The sequence below is a fragment of the Haemaphysalis longicornis genome, unplaced genomic scaffold, assembly GCF_048455015.1.
Source record: "Haemaphysalis longicornis isolate Haplotype H1 unplaced genomic scaffold, Haemaphysalis longicornis Haplotype H1 scaffold_6, whole genome shotgun sequence".
Lineage (NCBI taxonomy): Eukaryota > Metazoa > Arthropoda > Arachnida > Ixodida > Ixodidae > Haemaphysalis > Haemaphysalis longicornis.
The window spans coordinates 19,672,372-19,697,082 of record NW_027526407.1 but is presented as its reverse complement, the minus strand read 5'-3'; the positions used below and the strand labels follow the sequence as shown (position 1 = coordinate 19,697,082).

The window sequence follows — 24,711 nt, the reverse complement described above, 5'->3', positions numbered from 1 at the left end:
CCTTCGTAACGACGGCCGTTTTGTATCTTAAAAGTCCGCCAGAAGCCATTGTGGCGCCGGCGGCAAAGTGAATTTTTGTTTTGCAGTGGATTTAGTATTTTCTTTGCTTTCCCAAACTCAAGCATACATACATTTTTTTTATAATAGAACACAGAAACAACCCTTATGTATTATTTTATGCATCATATTTCCGTAATATTTGGTTCTATTTTTGTTTTTTGCTCAAAAATGTTGAGAAGTTTGAAATTGCCACCGGACTTAGACGTTTAGACATGGCTGCCGGAATATAAACATATTGCGCAGCTCGTGTTTCACGTTGGCCGGCTCGCCTAATCTAAGGGTAGACCGACAGACCAAAGTTTTCCCGTTCAGGTAGCCGGAAAAAGGCTATGACCCCTTTATTAACGTTGCCGCCGCGAGTGATTCAAACTTGCGGTAGCAGGGCCAGCGTTCATGGGAGTGGGGTCTTTTCCCGCTTGCCCACACAAGTAAAAAGCGCCCACGGTTGAAAACTGCGGCAAAAAGCCGCTCCGTACGTGCAGAGCACCGTTGTGGTTTGTTTCCATAAATTATTATCTAAAAGTAGCTTTAACCATGAAAACGTAATTATCTGTATGTGAGCAAATCGAAACGGTAAAACAACGCAAACCACAATGTTTGTTGCAGGAAGGCAGTTGAAGTGTGTGTTCTTAAGAATCGACGCCACATCAATTGGTGCTTCTTACTCGTTATGTAACTGTGCAACCGTAAACGACCAGTTGATTTTATTTCAGACTACTCAAAATTACGTCGATCAACGCGTTCTGGTACAAATCCTATTTTAAGCGTTCGTTCATTTATATCATCAGGTAGGAAATGTATGTTGGCATAACATATATTACACGATGCATAGCTCGAGAAGTCCAACTAATACCCAAAGAAGAAGTTCAAAGGCTCTCATGGGCAAAAAATTGTTAAATCCGCCGGTGACAGCGAGATCACCGTGGATATTTTTTAGAGATGGGGGGACGGGGGGGGGTTGTGCTGGGAAAGCTTGATACGCTGTTTTCAAAACGCTTAAAACTTTTAAGGGGCATAGGCTGAAGAAACACCATCATAAGTCTGATATTCTGATTCACAGAACAGGAGACACCAAAAACCTTAAGAACCTCAGCCTGATAAGTATTCTCTCAGCTGTATATAATATATTTACCAAAATAATTGTAAAAGGGGCGCGAAGAGAAAATGAATCTGCGTTTGCCTTGTTTTATATCCTTAATCAACCTTTTCAAAACACAATGCAAAATATTTTCAGTGGTGCATTGCCTCGGAAAATTGATTGATTGTGGGGTTTAACGCGCCGACGCAACGCAGGCGATGAGGCGCGCCGTAGTGGAGGGCTCCGGATTAATTTTGACCACCTGGGGATCTTTATCGTGCGCCGAAATCTCGTACACACGGGCGTTTTTGCTTTTCGCCTCCATCAGAAAAGCGGCCGCCGCAGCCGGGAATCGAACCCGCGACCTCGTGCTCAGCAGCGCAACGCCTTAGCCACTGAGCCACCGTGGCGGGTGCCTCAGAAAATTAGGAAACGCCTTTGATGGTGCTCTTTTCAGGCACATCAAAAGCGATCATGCGGTATCGTCGGAGGGCAGAGCACCTTACAGTGACTTTATGTGGTGAACATTCTAGAATTAAACGCGCTGTGTATATGTTACTATTTCGAGCTGGAAATTCCATACGTTAAAAGTGATGCATCCTTTATTACTTGCCGTAAAGAGCTTTCAATCAATGCCCCTGTAGTACACACCAGCTTGACTTGTGTCAGCAGATCTAGTAGAACTATAACCTACAAGGTGTGTTTACTCAGTTTGCATGATCAAGTGGACGTGATTATAAAAATTTATCTTTGGAAATATTCTTTTCCTATCAATCGGCACAGAGCCGCTAAAGAAAAAAATTATAATAACCGCTGCCCCACTGAACGAGTCAAACTTGCGGCCGCCGGGCCCGCACGGATCTAATTCGGACGCTTTGGCCGCTTCACCACGTGAGTAAAATGTGCGCGCCGTTAAAAACTGTGGAAAAAATCAGCTCCGTACTTGCAGAGCAGCATTCTAGTTTGTTTTTAAGAATTTTATTCTACCCATAGCTGTAATGTCTAAGTCACAGTCGAAAGTTTACGCAGTTGCCCACAGGTGAAAAAACAGAGTTGAGGAAACAACTTTAACCTTATTGTTCATTTTAAATGAATGCGGTCCAACATTGGGTTGGTAACACTCGGCGACGCCTTGTATCACTGCTTCTTGCTGGTTATACCACGCTTCAAGAGAAAAATTCGTGTTTATTTTAATTTCTGGCTTCTCGACGTTCCATCAGTAAACGTGTTCCGGTAGCTAACGTTCATTTTAAGCTTTCGGTCATATATGTCGTCATATCAGAAAGGCAACATTGGCACGGTACCGATAAGCTGTACACTAGTGCGAAATCCCTCACGGGGCACCATCAGTGATCTTGCTGACGGTATTGGGGACACCGCGGATTCCGAGCGCTGATACTCATTCTGTAATCTACTGTTGCCAGAAGTTTTACGGTGAAGGGCCGAAACTACAAACGGTGCCCGTCAGAGCCTTGGTGAAGCTCCGGTGGATGGGATCCCAGTCTGTTTACCTAGCAGGGAGCTCCGGGACGTTTTTCGGCATCAGGGTGCACCGAGCGAAAGAAGTACCCCCGTCCCCGGCTTGTTCAATATCGCATGGTTTTTTTCTGTATTCCCCCATTCTAATAATCGGCCCCCTGAAGTGGCAGCACCGGACTACTACCTAAAGGTAAATCAGAACATTTCCACACGTTTCCTGACATTTATTCTAGAAATCATTCCTGTTGCGAAGACGTATGTCATTCTGTCGGCGAAATGTTTCGAGTCTGTTGTTGGGTCATGCTTTGATGTCAGGAAACGCAGCTCAGGTGATGTACTGCCCGAAGTAAAAAGGAAAAATCAGTGAGAACATATTGAAGTAGACCACATTGGCTTACTCGACTGTCACTGTGGCGCCACACTGCACCCTCAAATCCTGGCAAGGAGTCGTATCAGAGAAAGATCTAGTGTGAGAAAAGGGTGTATCTTCTTAAGGTGCTCCACCCTCAAAGAGTAACTCCAGTGAAACGAATCGTAATCCGGAGGGCGAATAAAAAAGGTCTGACAAAGCACCTAATCCTTACGTTTGAACGCACAATGCAACCAGAAAATGGTTGAAGTGCGTTTTTTTAGCTGAAATGTACGACCATATGTACCAAATCCGAGGCGCTGCTTTACGTGGTAACAATATGGCCATGAAACTCTATCATCCAGAGGAAGGTTGATATGTGACAAATGTTCCCAAATTGATCACTCATGAGAAGATTGTGAAACCACCGCTCTCAAATACCCGAATTGCCGCGGACCACACGGTTCTCATTCGCGTGTATGTAAAACATTCCAACCCAAGAAGGAAAGCATCCATTAAAAGAGAATATAAACATCAGCTTTGCAGGAATGCCAAAAGCAGAAGCTGCTTTCGGCGTCTTCGTACCCAGACGCTGGTCACTTGGGGTGGGGCGGCGTTTGGTCAGCACGGCAACAGACTGCAGCCTTGTTGCTGATGTGTTGCTGTCCTGTCACCTGGTTGCTGCTGCCTCTAAGACCCCTGCAGGGGCGGTGGTGGCCCCGTCTCTTGTCCGACTGCCTTCGGCAGTGCAGAATTATGAGGAATCGCTGATTTGGGCGACTACAGCGAATGTGGCAATTTCGATCGCCACTGGTAGCTCTGCCGCTGTCACAGCTTCCTCTCCACTGGCCCTAGGGACACCGGAGGGCACCGAGGAGATGGACACCGGAGGGCCCACTGCACCGCCCATCTAAGCCGTATCGCCTGGCCCGCCCGCTCCACTCCCGACACCTGCGAGGAGGGTGGCGGTTGCAACCAAGGGAATCGTAAAGGCTGCCAAGTCCAGGAAGCTCAGTCCGCCGGACACCCCCCGGACATCCGATGAGGAAATGGACGTCGGACCGTTCCTGACTGCATCGCAGAGCAAGGTACGGGCTGCGGTGTCCAAAGCAACAGAAAAGCCCCAAAAAACCCGCTCCCAGAATACAAGCCCCGAAAGACAAAGCATGAACACATGAATACAGCCTCTTAAATGTAGGTAATCTGAAGAAAAAATATCAACGAGTGTAACTGCAGAGACCTTCTTAAAAATGTTGATGATGTTACCGAGATATTTCATTCCAATCAGCCAAGAGCACTGTGTCTACAAGAAACACTTTTAAGCTCTAAACACACAAATGTATTGAATAACTACATGGTATTTAGCAAGAACAGTGATGGTGCTGGTACATGTCAGGCTGTGTGGCCATCATTGCACAAAAATAATTCGCATGTCACCCTATCCAATTACAGACTTTGTTTGTGGCTGTTGCCTTTGAACCATAACTTTCAATTGGCTAGTTACAGCACTCCATTGACATCCCTCTTGATTTTCAGCTTTCAAGTTCCGATTTCGAGGACCTTGTAGATCAGCTACCGGAACTTTTCATTCTTATAGGCTACCACAATGCACACAACTATCTTTGGGGCTATATCCGCACGGATGCACGATGTCACCTAACCGCAAATTCACTAACATCTTCAGGAGCATCCCTATTTAACAAAAAGAAGCCTACATACCATAACATAGGACACAACACTGCTTTACACCTTGACTTGGCTATTGGCTCTCCAGTACTCTTTCTGTCGCTTGAGTGGGATGTCGGCACTAACCCATATGTTTGTGACGAATTCCCTACATCACTAACATACATAGATAAAGGCTTTAACCGTTCACCTACCCATTGAAACTTTATCGAAGCAAGAGTAACCTGGAAAACATTCACAGACACATCTCAAGTACACTACACATACATACCACACCTGTAGAGAAGGCTACAAAGTTCGTCGTGGCGCAAAAAGTCAATTCCCCAGGCCTCCTTTGCCTCGCGCCACCCAAGGAGGCCCTATGAAGTAACGACCCCAGGCCTGGGTGGGAGGCCCAGAACAAGACGTGGGGTATCCCCCGTAGATACGTCACAACTTTCAAACTTATTCCTTTCAATAGAGCAAAGGCCTTAGGCAAGTGTGTTCGCCGTTAGGCAAAGAAGGGAGAGCTGGCGTTCCTTTGACACATTTATGAACTCATACACAGGCAGCCACAAGGTATATACAACTACGTAAATTCAAAGGACAGCACACACGTATCCTGCCCTTAGTTAGCACTAGCGGGAACACATTGGAAGCCCAGGCTAACACACTTGCACAACACTTCCTACACGTGGTTTGTTCTGCACACTACGCAAACACTTTCATGCAACACAAAGCATCTGCAGAAAAGACGCCAGGACGTGACAAGAACACATTAAAGTCTGCATACAATTCGCAATTTACACTCTATAATCTGAAGATTACTCTTGCGACTTGTAATCCTTCAGCTGCAGTGGCAGACAACATTGCATACACTAATATGGAACACTTCATGTACACACTCTTGAAACACTCTTACACCTGTACAGCCGAATATGGATATCGGGGATCTTACATATTTTAGAAGGGAGGCCACAGTTTTGGCTTTTCTTAAAAAAGGGAAAGACTCTTCTTCCACAAGCTATACGCCAATTTACCTGACAAGCTGCCTGTGCAAGCTTTTCGAGAAGATAATCAACCGGAGGCTTATCTGCATTATTGAATACAATGGTCTTCTCGTAGGCTGTGAAAGTAGAGCCTCCTGCCACCGCAATGTTTGTGCTTAGTGACTTGCAGGAGGTCTACTCGTTATTTATCGTTACACCACACACCGTCTCACCTCTGACACCCTCAACTGCGCCCTTTGTTCCCATCCTTCCCACAAGATAACGCTGGTACTCTCCCCGGTTTCGTCCATGTTGTGGCCACATGTGTACCATCCTGGCACTAAATAGATTTCACAACACCAGGCACGCCGACAGCACCTCTGGGCGCTACGCGCAAGCTGACAGTGTTTTCCGGTCCCCCACCTCACCATCTCCCACGAAGCCACATTTGTGGTCCGGAAACCCGAAACCTCCTGTCTTATCACTCCATCCTGTATCCACTACATACAAGGTATCATCACGCCTCCCACGTGCCCTTCAACTAACAGCCCTTCCTACCCATCAGTACCAAACCTTTACTGGAAGTTCCATCCGCCAGACCTACCACCACACCGGCGTTCCCGCATCGCTTCCTGGGAAGATTGCTTCAACCCGGGTCCTGGCGCAGATGTCGAATCGACGCGAATATTTCTGGTGGCGCAATGCCTTCTGGTTAGTGCGTACCCCTGGGACTTCTACAGACAATCCTTCTCTTAATGAAGAGACTCTGACACGATGTCCCGGACTAGCGCTGCTTAGACAATAAAGTTTCCCGTCTCTCTCTCTCTCTCTCTCTCTCGATAGAGAAAGTTGCCAGGGCAGGCTTCCGGGAAACGCTATCGACGAATGATCAACTTGTTCCATTAGCATCCTACGTTAAAGATGCCTTTATGAACCAACCGTACTGCATGACCATATTTTGGAGATGTAAAAATTGTGTGATGCGCCATGGCGTTACGGCATTCTTGCAGATCTAAAGTCCTATGGTGTAACAGGTAACATATTGAACATTCTTGAAAGTTGCCTGTCCAAACGAACGCTCTGTGTCAGAGGCGGGTCGGCACTTTCAAAAGTTCGTATTCAAGAAAATGGCGTGCTCAAGGTGCAGTTTTGAGCTGCACGTTATTTATTGTGAAGCTGAATTCTCTGCGAAGAACATTGCGTCCATCGTTTCCTATTTAGTGATGTGGATTACGTGCAATTTTCTTTTAAATTTTTAACATATTCATATGTCAACGTAAAGTCCAGCTTTCTGTAAACGTTCTCGCTGGACAGAAGAAAATGGTTTCAAGCTTAATCCTGCGAAAACTACCTGTGCCGCATTCTCAAGGAGACGGGGAGTAAGGCCCGTTCCTGAAATAAACTCAATGGTGACCCAATCTGGTTCAAAGGGAACACAAGTTTTGGGGTGTGGTGATGGACGAAAAACTCACAGATATCTCCTACATCAAACAACTCAAACAAAAATGTCTAAAAACAAAGAATTTGCTTAATGATGATGATGATGGTTAGAGTTTTTTGACGCAAGGCCAGCTGGGGCAAAGAGCGCCAAACAAAAGTATCTAAAATAAAATAGTGGCTACTAAAGCCAAAACAACAATAAAATCAACTAACGGCAATGGTGATGGCTGGTGTATAGGGCCAGATTTGATTATGCGTGATAGAAAATGAGGTTTAAAAACTTTACTTCTGATAACTACTCAAACACACGTTTCACGGAAGCTACGGCATCGTCACCTATAAACAGCGATGAATGTAGTCGGATATGTTGTCTGTATAGTTCTCTGAAGTGTTTTCGTCGTGTTGTGTGAAGTGCTTTTCATGTGATTAGTATGTGCACCACGGATAGGGCCTCTCCGCACCTGCTGCACTGGGGTCTAGAAGATCCCAGTCAGCAGATACGAGTGCGTTGCATGAGTGTGCACTATCCGCAGCCTACCCAAGGCGACTTCCGTGTGTCTGTTGTGTGAGTCAGCTCTGTACCGTCCCAAGTGTGGCTTTATTACATGTAGTTTGTTGTCTGTCTGTTCACCCCAGTGCGTTTGCCATGTGCTGTGCAGGTGGTGTCTTATGTGTGGCTTGAGGTCTGTGTAGGGTATCGTTGTAATGTCTACAGTGTTCCTGAGTGCATCAGCAGCGGCCCTCTCGTCTGCCAACTCGTTCCCAGCGATGTTGCGTGTCCTGGGACCCAGCAGAGGAGCAGCTCATGCTTTTGTGCATACACGGACATAATAGTGTTGAATAAAAGATTACTATGTGGTTTTTTGGGGGTGTATGCGATGACAGTGCGCGAACAACACTCAAGGAATCTGTGTAAATGATAGACTTCGGAATTTGATTTCAAGTATGTGTCGCACAATCAGTAAAATCCCATATGATTCTGCTGAAAAAAATGTTGTGTGGACGCTCATGGTTCTGGCTGCACTGAAATTCGGACCACGAGCAGCGCAGGAGACCATAGTCGAGGTTTTAGACGCGTCACTGTAAAATTCTGCAAGTGGGTATTTAAACTGCAGAGACAGAAATTGCTGCAGTATTGCAGCTCGCGGTACCCGATTTTGGTCAAGTTTCATAAACGAAAGGTCGGAGGACACAGGACGAACTTTCCAAGGTGGTAAAATGTCTGAAAAGGATGATCTGCACACATCTAAAAACGAAGCGCTCAGATCCGAGGCTCGTTCTCTCACTCTAAGTGAAAAGGGGAGAGGAACGGATGGGCGATTTACAAAAGGCACAGATGTGGATGTGTCGTTAGAGATAAGATAAATAGGATGGTTATTCAGAGATGAAATTTTAAAAGCATAAAGTAAGTCCATGTACGTCCGTTGGTTCTCAAGGCTCCACTTATTACACTCGGCATACAGACTCTCGACAGGACTAGTGCGAAAAGCACCCGACACAAGCCGTAGTCCCAAGTGTAGCACTGGGTCAAGCATTCGCAACGCTGTTTTAGTCGCCGACCCATATACCACACTGCCATAGTCTAAACGAGACCCAACCAAAGCAGTATAGAGCCGTAGTAGGAGTTCTTTGTCGGAACCATACGATTGATTGGAGAGAACCTTAAGTATATTCATTGTTTTCAGACATTTATGTTTAAGTTTCTTGATGTGTGTAATGAATGTGAGTTTCTGGTCAAACACAACACCTAAGAACTTGTGCTCGTTGTTCACAGGAAGCGACCCGCCATTCAGAGTAATGTCTGAGTCCGGATGGACCCCGCGCTTCCTGGAGAACACAACGCAGGAGCTTTTTGCAGGATTCAATTTAAACCCATTCTTGTCTGCCCAGCAGGCAAGCTTCTTGACACCAAGCTGGACTTGACGTTCGCATATTAGACATATTACACGACTTCAAAGATATTTGCACGTCGTCTACATACATATAATAAGAGATTGTTGGTTGCAGTGCCTTTCCAAGAGAGTTCATCTTTACGATAAAGAGAGTGCAACTCAACACGCCACCTTGCGGCACGCCATTTTCTTGGACGTGAACCTTTGAAAGTGCACAACCAACTCTTACTCTGAACGTTCTCTCCGACAAATACCTAACAGTGTGTTCAACATATTACCCGAAACACCGAATGACCTGAGGTCGGCATCCTTGATGTACGAGTCAAGAGCGACCAGTTGATCGTTCGTCGATCGCCACACCCTAAAGCCTGCCTGGCAGCTCTCGAGAAGACCGTTGTACTCAAGGAAGTACACGAGCCTGCGATTAATCATCTTCTCGAAGAGCTTGCACAGGCAGCTCGTCAAGGCAATAGGACGGTAACTTGAGGGGGACGACGGGTCCTTTCCCTACTTCAGGAAAGCTACAACTATAGCCTCCTTCCAAGAGTTTGGAATTTGGCCCGAAAGCCAAATCTTGTTATATATGTGTAAGAGTGTTAGAAGAGTGTCTGCGTGCAGGTGTTGTATCATTGTGTATGTGATGTTGTCTGGTCCTGGAGCTGAGGGTTTACACGTGCTCAGAGCAGCCCTAAGCTCATGTAGTGAAAACAGGGAGTTGTAAGAAGTCTGTGACTTCTTGTTGTCGTGTAAGGACTTCTTTTCACAAGAGGCTTTATGTATCAGGAAAGTGTTCGTGTAGTGTGCTGCACTTGACACGTGTTGGAAGTGTTGTGCGTGTGTGTCAGCCTGGTCTTCCAGAGTGTCCCCTGTTGTACTGACCAGGGGCAGGCTGTGTGTCTGTTGTCCTTTGAGTTTGCGTATACGTGTCCATACTTCCTGTGTGTCTGTGTAGGAGTTTATTGATGTTATGAATGTACGCCAACTCTCTCGTTTTGCCTCACGGCGCACACGTTTTCCTAATGCCTTGGCCCGTTTGAACAAGAGGAGGTTTCCCGACGTGGGGTACCGACGCAGGATACCCCACGCCTTGTTCTGGGCCTCTCGCGCCCGCCTACAGTCCTCATTCCACCACGGCCTCCGCTGGTTGCGCGGGGCACCAGAGGCGTGGGGAATGGACTTTTCGGTGGCGTCGAGGATGTGCGCCATGAGGAGTTGGGTAGCTTCTTCAACGTGTAGGTGTCCTATGGATGTCTGGTGTAGTTTGGATGTCTCTGTAAATGTATTCCAGTTAGCTCGTGCTTCATTGAACCTATTGCGGGAAGATGAACTGCTTGGGCCGTTACCTATGTAAGTGAGTGTAAGTGAGGTGGGGAAGTGGTCACCGCCATATGGGCCAGTTCCCACACCCCACTCGAGAAGAGGAAAGAGAACTGCGGAGCCAATAGCCAAGTCAAGACATGAGTATGTGTTGTGACCTATGTTATGGTATGTAGGCTGTTTATTCTTGAAAAGGCATGCTCCAGAGGATGTAAGAAACCTCTCTATCAGGCGACCCCGGGCATCCGTACGAGAAGAGCCCCAAAGAGAATTGTGAGCATTAAGGTCGCCTGTTAGAATGTACGGTTCGGGCAGCTGGTCAACCAGCGCCTCGAAGTCAGAGCTCAAAAGTGTAACATCAGGAGGAATGTATATGGAGCATACGGTTATCAACCTATTAAATACTATTAAGCGTATTGCTAAAGCCTCAAGGATAGTGTTTAAAGTGACAGGGTGGCATGCTAAGGATTTCTGGACGATTATGGCCACACTGCCAGAAGAGTGTGTGCAGCCATCCCTGTCTTTCCTGTATACCAGGTAACTATTCAAGACATTTGTGTGTTTAGAATTCAATTGTGTTTCCTGAACACACATTACACTAGGCTGATTGGCATGCAGAATCTCATACACGTCGTCAAGATTATTCATAAGGCCTCTGCAGTTCCATTGAACAATATTTTCTCTTCCCAATATTTAGTGTGAGAGCTACTGGAGTGTGTATGTTTATGTGTCGTCTTTCGAGGCTGTGACTCTTGAATTGGGCTTTTTGGGCGGCCTATCTGTAGGCTTGGACGACAGAGGCCGCTCCTTGCGCTGCGTTGCAGGCAAGAACGGCACGACGTGCATCTCGTCGTTCGATGTCCTGGGTGTGCCCGTGGAACCGGGCCCCCCGGACTTGGCCCCCCTTCGGGGGCCCTTCGTTTGAGCCGCCACCGCCGCGGGTGTTGGGGGCACCAGAAGTGGCACGGGCGCTGCGGTGGCGGTGGGAGCCGGTCCGGGGCCTGTGGTGTCCATGGCACCCTCCAACGCACTGGACGATGGGGAGGCAGGGACGGGAGCGGCACCGGTCCCGACGGAAGAGGTTGCCACCACAACGGCTGCTGGCTCAGCGAGCGGTGCGGAGGCGGGTTGGGCTGCCAGAGGCCACCCAGGGGGGGGGGGGCGGGGCCGGGACCAAATCCGACTCGCGGTACTGGGTCCCCGCCGAAACCAGACGCCGCTCCGCCCCCCGGCGAGCTGCGTCGGCGTACCTCTCCAGGGGAAAAGAGGCGAACCTCTTTCGCGCCTCGCGGAAGATGATGGTTTCAGTTACCTTGATCTTAATGATTTTCTTCGCTAGTTGAAACTTTTCACAGGCGCGAGAGTATGCTGCATGTGGACCCTGGCAATTCGGGCAGGTAAGGTTGGTTGCAGTGCAGTTGTCGGAGAGATGATCATGCTGGCCACATTTGGCACATGTTGTTCTGCCACGACAGGAGTTGGTACCATGCCAGAACCTCTGGCACTTGAAACAGCGCCGCGGGTTCGGGATGTATGGCCGGACAGAACAACGGATGAAACCTGCGTTGATATGCTCGGGCAGTGTGCAGCAGTCGAAAGTCAGAATCAGATGTTTGGTGGCTATATCTTTGTTATCTCTCCTAATGACGATGCGCCTTACTGCTGTCACGCCTTGATCTTTTAGGCCTTCGAGCGGATCGGTCTTTTTCCGGGTTAGGAGGTCTGGCTCAGATATCACACCCTGGGAGCTGTTGAGACTGCGGTGGGGTGTGACTCTGATATCCAGGTCTGCCATGCGGGTTTGGCTCATGAGAGTTGTGGCTTGCTTGTGTGAGGTAACCTCAACTAGGACCTCGCGAGTTCTTATTTTTTTAGCATTGTGTGTGTTGCCTAGGGTAGATTCAAGAAACTTGGATAGAAAGAATACAGATTGTGAGGAAAGAGGCTTGGATTTGTCAACCGATTCAACTATCAAAAAACGTGGGTAGTTGTCAGGTTTCGGTGAGTTGATGGCAGGAAGACGTGGAAAAGATTCTTCGGTGCGGACCCTTTTCAAGGTCCGATCATGTTTGGGGGGGGGGTTTACGATTTACCATATGACATGTAATAGAACCAGGGGACGGGGGTACTTTCTTCTCAAACCTTACCCTGATAGCCTGAGAGGTCCCGGAGCTCCCTGCCTGGTAGACAGACAGGGAGCCCATCCGCCGGAGCTTGACCTGGGCTCCGACGGCCACCGTTTTAGGCTTCTACCCTTCACGTTTAAACTCATCACCACGGTAGGTTACAGTTTATGTTGGGGGCTCGGGGTCCGTGGTGTCGCCAAAACCTTCACCATGAATACTCAAGGTGCCTCGTGCGGGGGCATGTTCTTAAAGTCCTATCTCACCAACCACACGGTGCCGATAAACAACTCCTGCTGCCCTTTAGAGCGCTTCTTTGGTAGGGTCTCGTTTGAATTGCGGAAGTGTTGTCTAAGGGTCGGGCACAAAAACAAAACTAATAATGCTCAATCCAGTGCTGAGCTTGGGGCTTCGGCTCTCGTGTGGTGATTTCGCACAAGCCCGGTGCAAAGCGTGCCTAGAATACCAACAAACTTATGTTGATCTTTTATATGCTTGTAAAATCTCATCTATCGACAAACTACCATTTTAGCCTGGTTTTTTGGATACATCCAAATCTAGGCTTTTTTTAAAACAAAACTACCATCCATTTCTGTTCCCTTCTAACAAAAGAGTGAGATAAAAGTCGGCTTCACTAAATGTCTCATTTTTAGATACCTTCAAGTCATCTAGCATTGATTTTATACCACCACAGCAGGTTTGCACTATGCCGTGTTACTTCTCCTTCATCCAAATGACAAAAATAGGGTTATTGGGGTCAGGTTAGGACAGGCCACATGTATACAACACACACCCACCCACATACTGGAACCCTAAGCCCTATGTGCAGCGGGAGTGGAGAGGGCCTATGCGTAATCTACATACTCCTTCAAGCAAGCCACTTGAAACAACATGACTCATACGTTTCCCATACCTATGCACACGACCTATTCCAAAAAATCGGCCATACATTTTAGCTCACGAGCCCATGTTTGCAATCAAACCCTTTCTTGAGAATCTTACCGAGACAAAATTTCTACATCTCATTTCTTATCATGCATCGTCACAACCTGGCTTTTCACACCAGTCATCTTCATTACGTTGTGTTTCACGTTGTGTATTTTTACTGACATTGTTTATCTTTACATCCATGGAAATTTCATGAAATATCTTTTGTTTGGCACTCTTTGCCCTTAGTTGGCCTTGCGCCCTAAATATTGAAAAATCATCATCAAACTAATACGAAACAGCATAAACTGTTTACAAATATTTTTTTTAAACAATGTTTAAAATGCACGTGCAACTCCTCCGTATTGTTTGCAGGCTTTTGGTCATGTTAATCTGTCGAATCATACGTGAGATAATTCCTGTTCAATGGCGGGAGAATTTCACCACGGCGCCAAGGTTGTAGTTCTACCTGGACCAATAGGAGCCCACTCTATGCCGACATGTTGTGCAATCAAGGCGGAGCTATGATTGCTTCCCTGACCTCACATCATTTCACGACTTCAGGAAAGTTTCTCTGAAAATATAGCTGAATTTTTTTACCTATGTGCGATTATTTTGAGTTAAAATTGAGTTAAAATTCATAGTTTGTTTGTCAAGGTTCCACATTTTTATTACAGGCAAAGCACGATGTTTTTTGTTTCAAAGTTTCTTCACCAACAATTTACCTGAACAATTAACCGCCTAGATTCGCATAATCCCAGCGAGGCGGCTGTGTTAAGAAATAGATACTAAAGAATGGATAGAATACAAACCGTCAACCAAGTGACAGAAAATTGTCAAAGTATAAGAAACGTCTTTGGATGGTATGCACAGACTGCGAAAGAGATTTTGATTGAGTGAGCCCCTAAGGATTGCTGAAAGCATTGAAAGAACATCAACAGAAGAGATCTACATAGGATGCTTAGACGACATGTATAAAAGATGCACCGGCACAATAATATTTCACAGCCAAGGTGCAAATTCATTTTCCGCAATGGAAGACGACAGGGTGATAGAGAGAGAGTTGCTTCATTTGAAGGAAAAAGAAAGTCTACACACCCGATAACTGCGCCTCAGATTGAGGGCACCTCAATTAACACTGAGTCTCTCGACAAAGTGGTTCACTCCTCGGCCGGGGTTGCAGGAACTGGGTATTCAGGAAACTGAATTGGGAAAACTACGGGTAAAAGGAGAGTACTTGTGCCGGTTAATGTTGCCGAACAACATGGTTTTGCTTCAACAAATATAAATATTCGCAAATAACTATAAGCTGCGTGGGGCCCAAAATGAATATAAACATCACACTTAAACAACAAGACTATTTAGAACACGCCCTTTTCACTATACAGAACGAAACGCTACGTTAAGTGCCAGAATATAACTACCTTGGTCAGGTACCTATATTCCCCACTCATCCCGACCGCAAGAAAAGGACCACCGAAGAACAGATATATGACGGGATGCACTCGGCAAACGCTCTCAAAAATAATGAAACACCCGCTATTTCTATAACTGAGGTGGAGAGCATTCAACCCATTTGATTTGTTCTCACAGTGATAGTGTGTCGAGCGAAAATTTAGCGTATCAATAAAAAAACTTGAGAGGAACATTGGTCGCCTAAACCAGCAGTGAAAAAAAAGGATGATAGGAGCTAGCCTAAGGGGGAAGAAACAAGATTTCCGAATGAGAGAGCAAACTACAGTCGATGCATAGTTTAAATTCTAAAAAAAACGGTCCTGTGCAGGCCATGGGCAAAAGGAAAACCAGTAGTTAACGAGGGTGACACAGTGCAAACAGAGAAATAGGTCTAGAAGGGGCAGGTCAATTACCCGATGCAGTTATAAAATGTGAGGATTCTAGGGCAAAGCATTGCCTCGGCGGCGGGAGACAGGAGCGGTTGGATGTTGATCAAGAGAACGCCGTCCTGCAGTGGACATATTCGACTGTTGAGGAAGATGATGTATATTGCGACGTTGCGAGACACATAGCACGCAAGCAGACTTGCGTGTTTACACAAACTCTAATGGCACTGCATTTATATGGTGGTCGCATTTTCTCCCCATAAAGAGCCCTCCCTTTTCCGGTTTTTTGACAGCCTAATGCTTCTGCACATAACTAAGCTACCAGAGAGAAGTGTCCGCGCATTCGCCAGATTTTACCACGAATGGTTTTGGTTAGATTGGTCCATTACGCCATGAGGATCAACCGCCCTGGTAAAAATGGTGAGCTTGTTAAGGTTTAAATGCACCGCCGAATGTTCCAGCCGAGCTGTTGAACTGTCTTTGCCACCTGCCTGGACACATCTGCAAGAAATTATGTGAGCGCCGCTAAAGCACGTAATAATTTAAGAACAGTTAGAAGTAAGAAAAAGTGAGCCATCGGGTTTGCCATTATTACTCGCCCTATACAAGCCAAAATATGTGCCTGGAATGATGTTCGGACATTAGGTTCATTTGTTTATTTTGAATATCTTGGTCCTATCCTTCAAGGGCACTTGAGGTGAGACTGATTTTGAATGAATTAAATAGACAAACAATTTGGTTCACTCTGCCATTTTCTGCCAAAAATCTCTACGAAGAAACACCGTCGCTTAAGTTCTCCGTGTGACTATTCTCTTCGTTATCTGACTTTTCCGGTGATCTAGTTCCTTTTCTGTAGCCTTCCGATATGTGACCATTATATTTTCAACCACCTGAACGGGGAGCTCAGATTGAAATTTTCAGAGACCGGCCAGCACTGCCTGCAGGAAGCACAGGTAATATTTTTCCAGAAAAGTTAACAGCCCAAAAATTCTTCAGACAGGGTCCCGGCGAGATAACACTTATATTTGTACAATGAATTACAATGACTGTTTAGTCAAGCATAACTACTCCTACTAACCCCGATGAAACTTTCTTCAGAACTCTGTGATACATTTCTCTTCTTAAACCTGTATAAAGCTTTTTATGGAGCATTTTATAACGACATTCTCCGATTTTGTTTATCCTTTCCCACTTTCTTGTTACTTTCTTGTTTTACACGGATGAATCAAGAACAATTAGTATAATAACATGGAAGACCAAGTGGTACAACGTGCACCTCTACAATGTTTATCTTAAAAGTGTTTTAGTTGTCGTTTTTATATTTTCGTATTGACGCTAAGATTTACTCAGAAGTTATAAGTGAAATTAACGATAACTAAGAGGAAATATCATGCAAAAATTTACTTGTGGCATAACACCATCTGTTACTTTGCGTCCCATCCTCAACTGAAAATGTTTGGCTTCACCAGGGCTATCGTTTATGCAGTTCTTTTTTCTGATATTTGATACTTCATCTGCTTGTCTTACATATTTGTGATTCTGATCTCAAAGTTTTATCTTTATAAGCAGAAATCGCTTTTATTCCGGCTTTTCACAATATAGGCATATCTTACAAGAAAATTAGTAATTAGCGCAAAAGTAGTGCTTGTGCTGCTTTTGTGCATTTTGATTGTTACTTGGCGTGTTTATAGGATACGAAAACATTGTATTTTGGCAAAAAATATTATTGCAGAAGTTTTTCAACTTGGAAATTCTACAGCTTTGCCATCCTATGAGCGGGGATACGTTTTTTTATGAAACACAAGTACGTTTCCTTGTTAGAAGTTTATCAAAAATGGTTTCCTAAGCGGCATAGTAGAATTACAGAAAAACTAAACAAGAACTTCATAAAAATTGTTTCCTAAGCGGCATGGCATAATCACAAAAAAACTAAGCAAAAATAACTACATTTTCGGTAAAATCACTTACACTCAATGGAGGGCCACCAGATGGAGTAAAATACACCGCATATGTTTTTGGGAGATGAATAAAGGAGAATATCCATGCGGACATACGTGTCGTAGACTGCAGACAAGAAAATGCCACATGTTTGTACCTTTAGTTTAAAAATCACCGAAAATGAGGCCGCAAAGCAAAGTAGATTTTCTTTTGACTAGAAAAAACACTTCAGACACATCATGAACACAGTTTCAAGTTGTTCCATTATTTTTCTCGTTCAGCACTCACCCATTGGCAAAAAGATTAATAAAAAACTAATCTTATACAACTTGGTTCCCGACAAATTTAGTCTTTTTGACAGTTTCTTTGTGTCAGACAAAATAGGACCTGAATATTTAGGTACAAAATATAACTTTGGTCAAGTGTTTATTATACACAAGGTATGATTTGTAAAACTTCAATCACCGCAAAAAACAAACCGGCGTTATGCGTATGGTTCTTCCAGAGACCCTAAAATACCATTTTAGCCTTTTACATAAATAATTATTTATTCCAATATTACTTGCTTGACGGCGAATAAGAATAATGTTAGAAACTTCCCACAGCACTGTTTTGGTTGAAACACTTGCTCTGAGATTAGCGGGGAAAGTATAAACATGTAATTTTATTTGGGTTTTCTTTCTACCTTGAAGAATTCGGCTAATTTGTTAGCATAATAAACATATAGTTTGATTGTATACCTTATGTTTAAGAACCTGTCCAGAGGCAGCAATTTTATATGGTCAAGGGATATTTCCGATGCTTATTACTCTTTCATGGAAGGCCCTATTTTTTCCATAGATTCAAAAAAACGGCCGACGAGCGTAACTTCGTTATCGCACTCCCAGAATGGGTTGAAGGCTCAAAGTTGTGTTCACTGGTGCGAAGTCACTCAGGCGACTGCAAAAAACTGGCTTGCTTTTTTTACTTTTTGCGAGGCAGCTTTTGAGGACTGCACGGGATACCAGTGGTGCGGAGCATAAGGCTACAGAGAGGCCTTTTAGCACGACCCTCAAGTTATCATCGGCGCGCTTTCACAGTGATCTAACGGCCCCTTGCCTGGATGGGGAAAGACGTTATGAGTGATATTTATACACGAGTGCGTTTTATGGAGAGCTTGCGCCCGCCATACAGAAAACTCAATGAACAACCATGCAATGAACGAGACATACTAGTACATCTCCGTTTGCGCCGCTATGCGGGCGTTTCGCTGTAATTGCTGCGAGAAGTGAACAAACTACCGTTTTGTTGCGCCCCTACTTCACAAACGTGATGCTGCTGCTGCCAGACAGACCGAACGTCTGCATAATTTAGGAAATTTCAATGGCACCGCAAGATTTACTCACAGATAGGTCTTAAGAGATTTGAATGATTAGGCACCCCTCATAGAGTAAAAAATGTAGAGAAACGCAGCTATAAATACTCAATGCTTGGTTTGTGCGCACTTCCTCTGCAGCTTGCCTCCATCAAGGTTCACATGGTGAGACGCAAAATTACTGCTTCGTTTTTTCGTCCATTTTGAGCCATTGTGTGCGAGAAGAGACTATTGTAACGTCGACGAAAACTAATATGTTACGAACCTTAACTAAAAGTGCTTTCCCACATCCAATTCACCCAAGAAACACTGATTTACTGTTCTCTTGTAGATCACGTCCCTGAACGGTAGGAAGGGCGTCTTATGAAAAACCATCAGCAGATATTCTGCCTATGCCTCGGTTACTGTTTCCAGTGACTCTATGCAGAGCACGCCTCCATGGTCCACACGCGAAATAACGAAACCTCTAGGTTATGTGGATACTTTTGTCACAATGAGCAGCATTTGGATGTGAAGATGTGCAGCCAACAGGGCTAGCGGCGGCAAAGCGAACTGCTAAGGTCGTACAATCATCTTAATCACCGTCATCATCATCGTCGTCGTAGTCAGGCTAATAGGATCCACTGCCAAGCGAAGGTAAAAATTAACGAAATCGATTCTTTCATTTAATGGGGGGATAATGGGCATACGTTATTGGGGAATAGCATCTTAATCGTTTTGTGATTTTTTCTGGTACTAATATTTAACAACACCTATTGCGTTACTCACAAAATCTCCTGCACATATCTGAGGTTTGCATTAAGCAGCATAAAAATTTCATCGGTGTGGTTAGTGGTGTTATTACACTTAAGCACGTTGCCCGGTAAACAAAAACGTTTATACACTACAATACACAATGCGTTGGTTCAAGATTCACACGAAATAAGAATATATTAATATTCTACCATGATCTTTGTAGTCGAAACTGTTTGGTTGTGTTCGCTGGCAACATGACTCAATCGCATTGAGCCTCGAGCTCTGGACCACAACAGCTAGCATTTGTTTTTTAAGAATGATTTGTCTAACCGCTAAAAGACTGAGAGGAGCTTGAATCCCTTTTCTTCCCTTTCGTTTCCTGGGGCATGGGTCGGCTGGTGTATGCGAAATATATTGGTGTTTCCCGGAGAGCGCAGTTTTACACACCATGTAACAATGCTGACGCTCAATGTTTTTTGTGGTATCGGGTCGGGTTCGGGGCGAGTTCGAGCCAATTTCATTCAGGGCTCGGCCGGGGCGCGGGCCGCGCTCGCGCTTAAAGTAAAGGGGTGGCGGAAGGGGCCGGGTTTGTAACGTAGATTATTATCGGGCACAGGTCGGACCCGAGCCTCGCCATGAATATTATAGTCGGGCTCTTGCGGGCAGCGCTACGTAAAGACAGGCCCGCGCCGGGGCTGGGGGAGAAAAAGCGGCTACTGCAGTGCTCTTAGACCGACCAAAACAATCTTGCGTATTCTGTGCACGTATCCACCTCTAGAATTTGCACGTCATGACCACTGGTATAGACCCAGAAGTGGGGAAGTTGTCTGATGTGTCTGATGTGTCTGATGCGAAGTTGTCTGATGTGTGGCTTCACGTCGGTATAGGGCAACGTAGTTATGTCAGCTATATTTAATAGTGTAGCAGCAGCAGCCATTCAACCCGCGGCTTTTTTCACAGCTATACCACAATGGCCAGGGACCCAGCAAAGGACCAGTTCAAATTTGTGGACATATCAGACATAATACCCTTGACTATCAAATTGACAACGTGGTTTTTTGATGAATTTGTTCATGACATTGCGCGCACAACACCGAGGGAATGGATGGTGGGATGTGGCTTGAAGTATATGATTAACATCAAGACATACACCACAAGCCTCTGCCGTAAAGATACTAGTATTACTATTCAGAGTTTTTGTGACATTAAGACCAGGTTCATGAGCAGAGCAAGATACAGAGTTGGCAGTTTTACAGGCATCCGTATAAAATTCAGAACACTGGTACCTCTGCTGCAAATACAAGAGGTGCTGCAGAATTGATAATCTAGGAGTACGGTTTTTATCTCCATGTGTGAAAGATATGTCGCATGATACAGGGAGGAGATGCGATGGTGCTATAAAATCTCTTAGATATGTTTGCATTGTATTTAAAAAGGAGACAGCAACCTGTGACGCTTCCTCTCTAGCTCGGTAAAAGAAGCGCGCAGATAACGATGGTCGAGTTAGCAGGAGTTCAGTCACGGAGGTATCATAAAACACTGATCTAAAAGGATGGTCACGCATAAATGAAGTTTTAAAAGCATAAATGAGATCTCTGTACGTTCACTAACTTTGTAGGTTCTATTTGTTGCACTCTACATACAAACTTTCGACTGGACATGCCCGTAAGGCACCACACGACAAGCGGAGCCCTTGATGAAGCACGTGGTCCAGAATTCTTGGGGATGTTTTAGTGGCTGACCCATAAACAACGCTACTGTAGCGGCCACTTCACCATCGACTGCAAGCGCCCACCATCACAATCATTGGCCGCTGCCTCTATCGTAAGCAGCGCGTAGCCTCGAGAATGCCCGACGATCCACGCGAGACAGAACATCATGGCTTCCGTGCTGCTCGGCCGCACTCCACGGGCGTTCTCCGATTCTCGGGCCCATGTTGTCGTACCCACGCAATTGTGAATATATGTGGGCTAGGCCTAACCACTTCATTCGGCCGCCTACACTACCATAGTCAAACCGTGATCCTATTAAGATGGTAAAAACACGCAAAAGAAGTTGTTTGTCAGCATCAAAAAAAATGTGCGAGAGAACCATCAGGATATTCATTGATTACAAGCATTTATGTTTTAGTCGTTTTATCTGGGGGGAAAATGTGAGCTTTTCGTCAAAGGTAGTACGTTAAAACTTCGTTTTTTTTTACAGAAATCAAGACACCGTCCAGCTGAATGTCTTGATCCGGCCGAATGCCACGCCTCCTTGAAAGCAACACACAATGCACCTTCATAGATTAAATTTAAAACCATTGCTATCTTCCCAGCCGGCTAGCTTGTTAAAAACAAGATGGCCTTGTTGCTCACAGACAGACAAGTTTTAGTATTTAAAGGTGAGCTGAACATCGTCTACATAGACTGCAAAAGAAATTGATGGTGGCAGCGCCTTCCTAAGAAAATTTATTTTCACAAAACAAAATGGTGGAGCTCAAAACTCACCTTGTGACACGCCATTTTCCTTCACATGAACCCTACACAGTGCAGTTCCACTTGCAAGCGCAATGTTCTTTCAGAAAAGTAACAGCAAGGGTGCTCATCATGCTACCCGAGATGCCAAATCACTTCAAATCATAAGGATACCATACCCCTAAGCAGTATCATACGCCTTTTGCAGAGCAAAGAATACTGCCATACAGCACTACTTCTCGAGGAAAGCTTCTTTGATATAAATGTCTAATGCAACCGAGTTGATCGTTGGTAGATCGCCCCGCCCTGTAGCCTGCCTGGGAGCTCTCGAGAAGACCATTGTACTCTAAGAAGTACACACGTATCCTGTTTATCATCTTCTCGAAGAACGTACACAGGCAGCTTGTATGGGCAATGGGACGACAACTGGCAGGGCAGGAATGGTACTTCCCTTCCTTAAGAAAAGCCTTTACTATGGCCTCCCTCCAAGAGCGTGGAATGTGCCCCGAGAGCCATATTTTATTCTATATGTGTAAGACTGTGTCAAGAGTGTCTGGGTGTAAGTGTTGTATTATGGTGTATGTAATCTTATCTGCGCCTGGAGCTGAAGGTTTGCACATGCTCAGAGAAGCCCTCAACTCATAGAGTGTGAATTCAGAGTTGTAAGAAGTTTTTGATTGGTGTTTGTCATGTAGGGGCTTTTTCTCTGCAGATGTTTTGTACTTAATTAAAGTGTTTGTGTGGTGTTCTGAACTGGACACGTGTTCGAAGTGTTGTTCAAGTGTGTTAGCCTGGTCTTCAATTGTGTCCCCTGTTGTGCTAACCAGGGGTAGGCTGTGTGTATGTTGAACTTTAAGTTTGTGCAATCTTGTCCATACCTTGTGAGTGTCTGTGTATAACTAAATGGATGTAAGGAAAGTGCACCAACTCTCTCGTGTTGCCTCACGGTGCGCCCGTTTCCCGATCGCCTTGGTCGTTTGAACGAAAAAGGTTACCCGACAGTGGGGTACCGACGAAGGATACCTCCCGCCTTGTTCTGGGCCTCTCACGCCCGCCTACAGTCTTCTTTCCACAACGGCCTCCTCTGGTTGCGCGGGGCACCAGAGGCGTGGGAAATGGACTTTTTTCGGCGTCGAGGATGTGCTCCGTGAGGAATTAGGTAGCGTCTTCAACGTGTAGGTGTCCAATGAATGTGTGGTGTAGTTTGGATTTCTGTTTAAATGTATTCCATTTACCTATTGCTTCATTGAACCTGTTTGGAGAATCAGGACTGCATGGTTCTTTACCTATATGAGTTATTGAGGTGGGGAAGTGGTCACTATCTAATGGGTCAGTGCCCACACCCCACTCGAGAAGAGGAAAGAGAACTGCAGAGCCAATAGGCAAGTCAAGATATGAGAGTGTTTTGAGTCCTATAATAACGTATGTGGGGTTATGTTTGTTGAAGAGGCATGCTCCTGATGATGTAAGGAATTTCTTTATCAGGCGACCTCGGGACATCCCTGCGAGCAGAGCCCCAAAGAGAGTTGTACGCATTAAGGTCGCTGTTACGATGTATGGCTCGAGCAGCTGGTGGACCAGCGTCTTGAAGACAGAGCTCAATAGTGCAAAATGAGGACGAATGTAAACGGAGCATAGCGTTATCAACCTATTAAAAATTATTGTGCGTATTGCTGGAGCCTCAAGGACGGTGTGCAGAGTGATAGGGTGGCATGCTAAGGATTTCCGGGCTATTATGGCTACACCGCCCGCAGAGTGTGTAGCCAACCCTATCCTTTCTGAACACCATATAGCTATTTAGGAAATTTTGTTGAGTGGAATTTAAATGTGTTTATTCAACAGACTTTAAACTTGGCTGATTAGCATGCAGAATCTCATACACGTCGTCAAGAATATTCATAAGGCCTCTGCAGCTCCACTAAACAACTTTTTCTCCTCTCATTGAGATGTGTTAGAGCTACCTGCGTGTGCCAATTTACGTAAGGACTTTCGAGGCTTCCAGTCTTGGTAGGATTTTTTTACCTGATAAGGAGATTTAAATGAAGACACCCGCTCCTTCCGCTGCGAAACAGACAGGAAAGGTCCTACATCTATCTCCTCATAAGATTTGGAAGGGGTACCCGCAGTCCCGGACCCCTCGGGCTTGGAACCCTTTGCGGTGGCCTTCGTTGTGGCCGCTGCCGTCCAGGGCGTCAGGAGCGCCCGGGTGGCTTAGGCGGTGTGGCGGGGGTTGGAACTGCCGCTGTTTCCTCTTTCTACATTTCCTCCGAGCTCTCACGTGTGCTTCGGGCCGGTGTAGAGGAAACCCTGGGAGCAGCGGCAGCCGCAACGGACGTGGATGCCACCACAGCCACTTCTGACTGATCAGGCGGTGTGGTGACGGGTTGGGCTGCCGCATGCAACCCAAGAGTGGGGGGGCGGGGTCGGGGTCAAGTCCGACTTGCGGTACTGGGTCCCCGCCGAAACCAGACGGGGTTCCACTCCCAGGCGAGCCGCGTCGGCGTACCTCTCCAGGGGGAAAGAGGCGAACCTCTTTCGCGCCTCTGGGAAGGCGTTCTCGGTGGCTTTTAAGGCAATGATCTGTTTTTTTTTGTTTGCTTTTTTCATAGCTCCTAGAACAGGCAGCGAGTGGTCCCAGCCAGTTCGCACAGGTGAAGTTCTCGGATTCGCAGTTGTCGGTTAGGTGATCGTGTCCTGCCCATTTCTCGCACGTCGGTTTACCATGGCAAAAGGTTGTGCTATGGCGAAACCGCTGACACTTTAAGCAGCGACGAGGGTTTGGCACGTAGGGTCGCACCGGATATAGGTTTGGACCGGGCTCAGGAAATTTTGAGCGGTCAAACGTCAAGATTATGTGTTCAGTAGGTATTTACTAGTCGTTTCGGCGTATCGCAATTAACCGCGCGGCTGTCACGCCCTGATCGCAAAGGCCCTCGAACAGATCTGCTCAGTCTCATTTCTAAAATCTCAATCAAAGATCACACCCTGGCAGCTATTGAGACTGCGTTGGGGCGTGATCTTGTTGTCAACATCAACCAAGCGCTTTTGCCTCAGGAGGTTAACGATTG

At 45.8% G+C, this 24,711-nt stretch overlaps 1 long non-coding RNA gene across 2 annotated transcripts in view; it reads right to left on the bottom strand.

Annotated features, from left to right (window-relative positions):
- Window positions 1-24,711, bottom strand: part of LOC144142280 (uncharacterized) — a 102,520-nt gene that overhangs the window by 56,208 nt on the left and 21,601 nt on the right. For both annotated transcript variants that reach the window (XR_013316935.1, XR_013316934.1), the window contains exon 4: window positions 17,129-17,224. This is a non-coding gene — a long non-coding RNA (uncharacterized LOC144142280). The remainder of the gene's footprint in view (window positions 1-17,128; window positions 17,225-24,711) is intronic.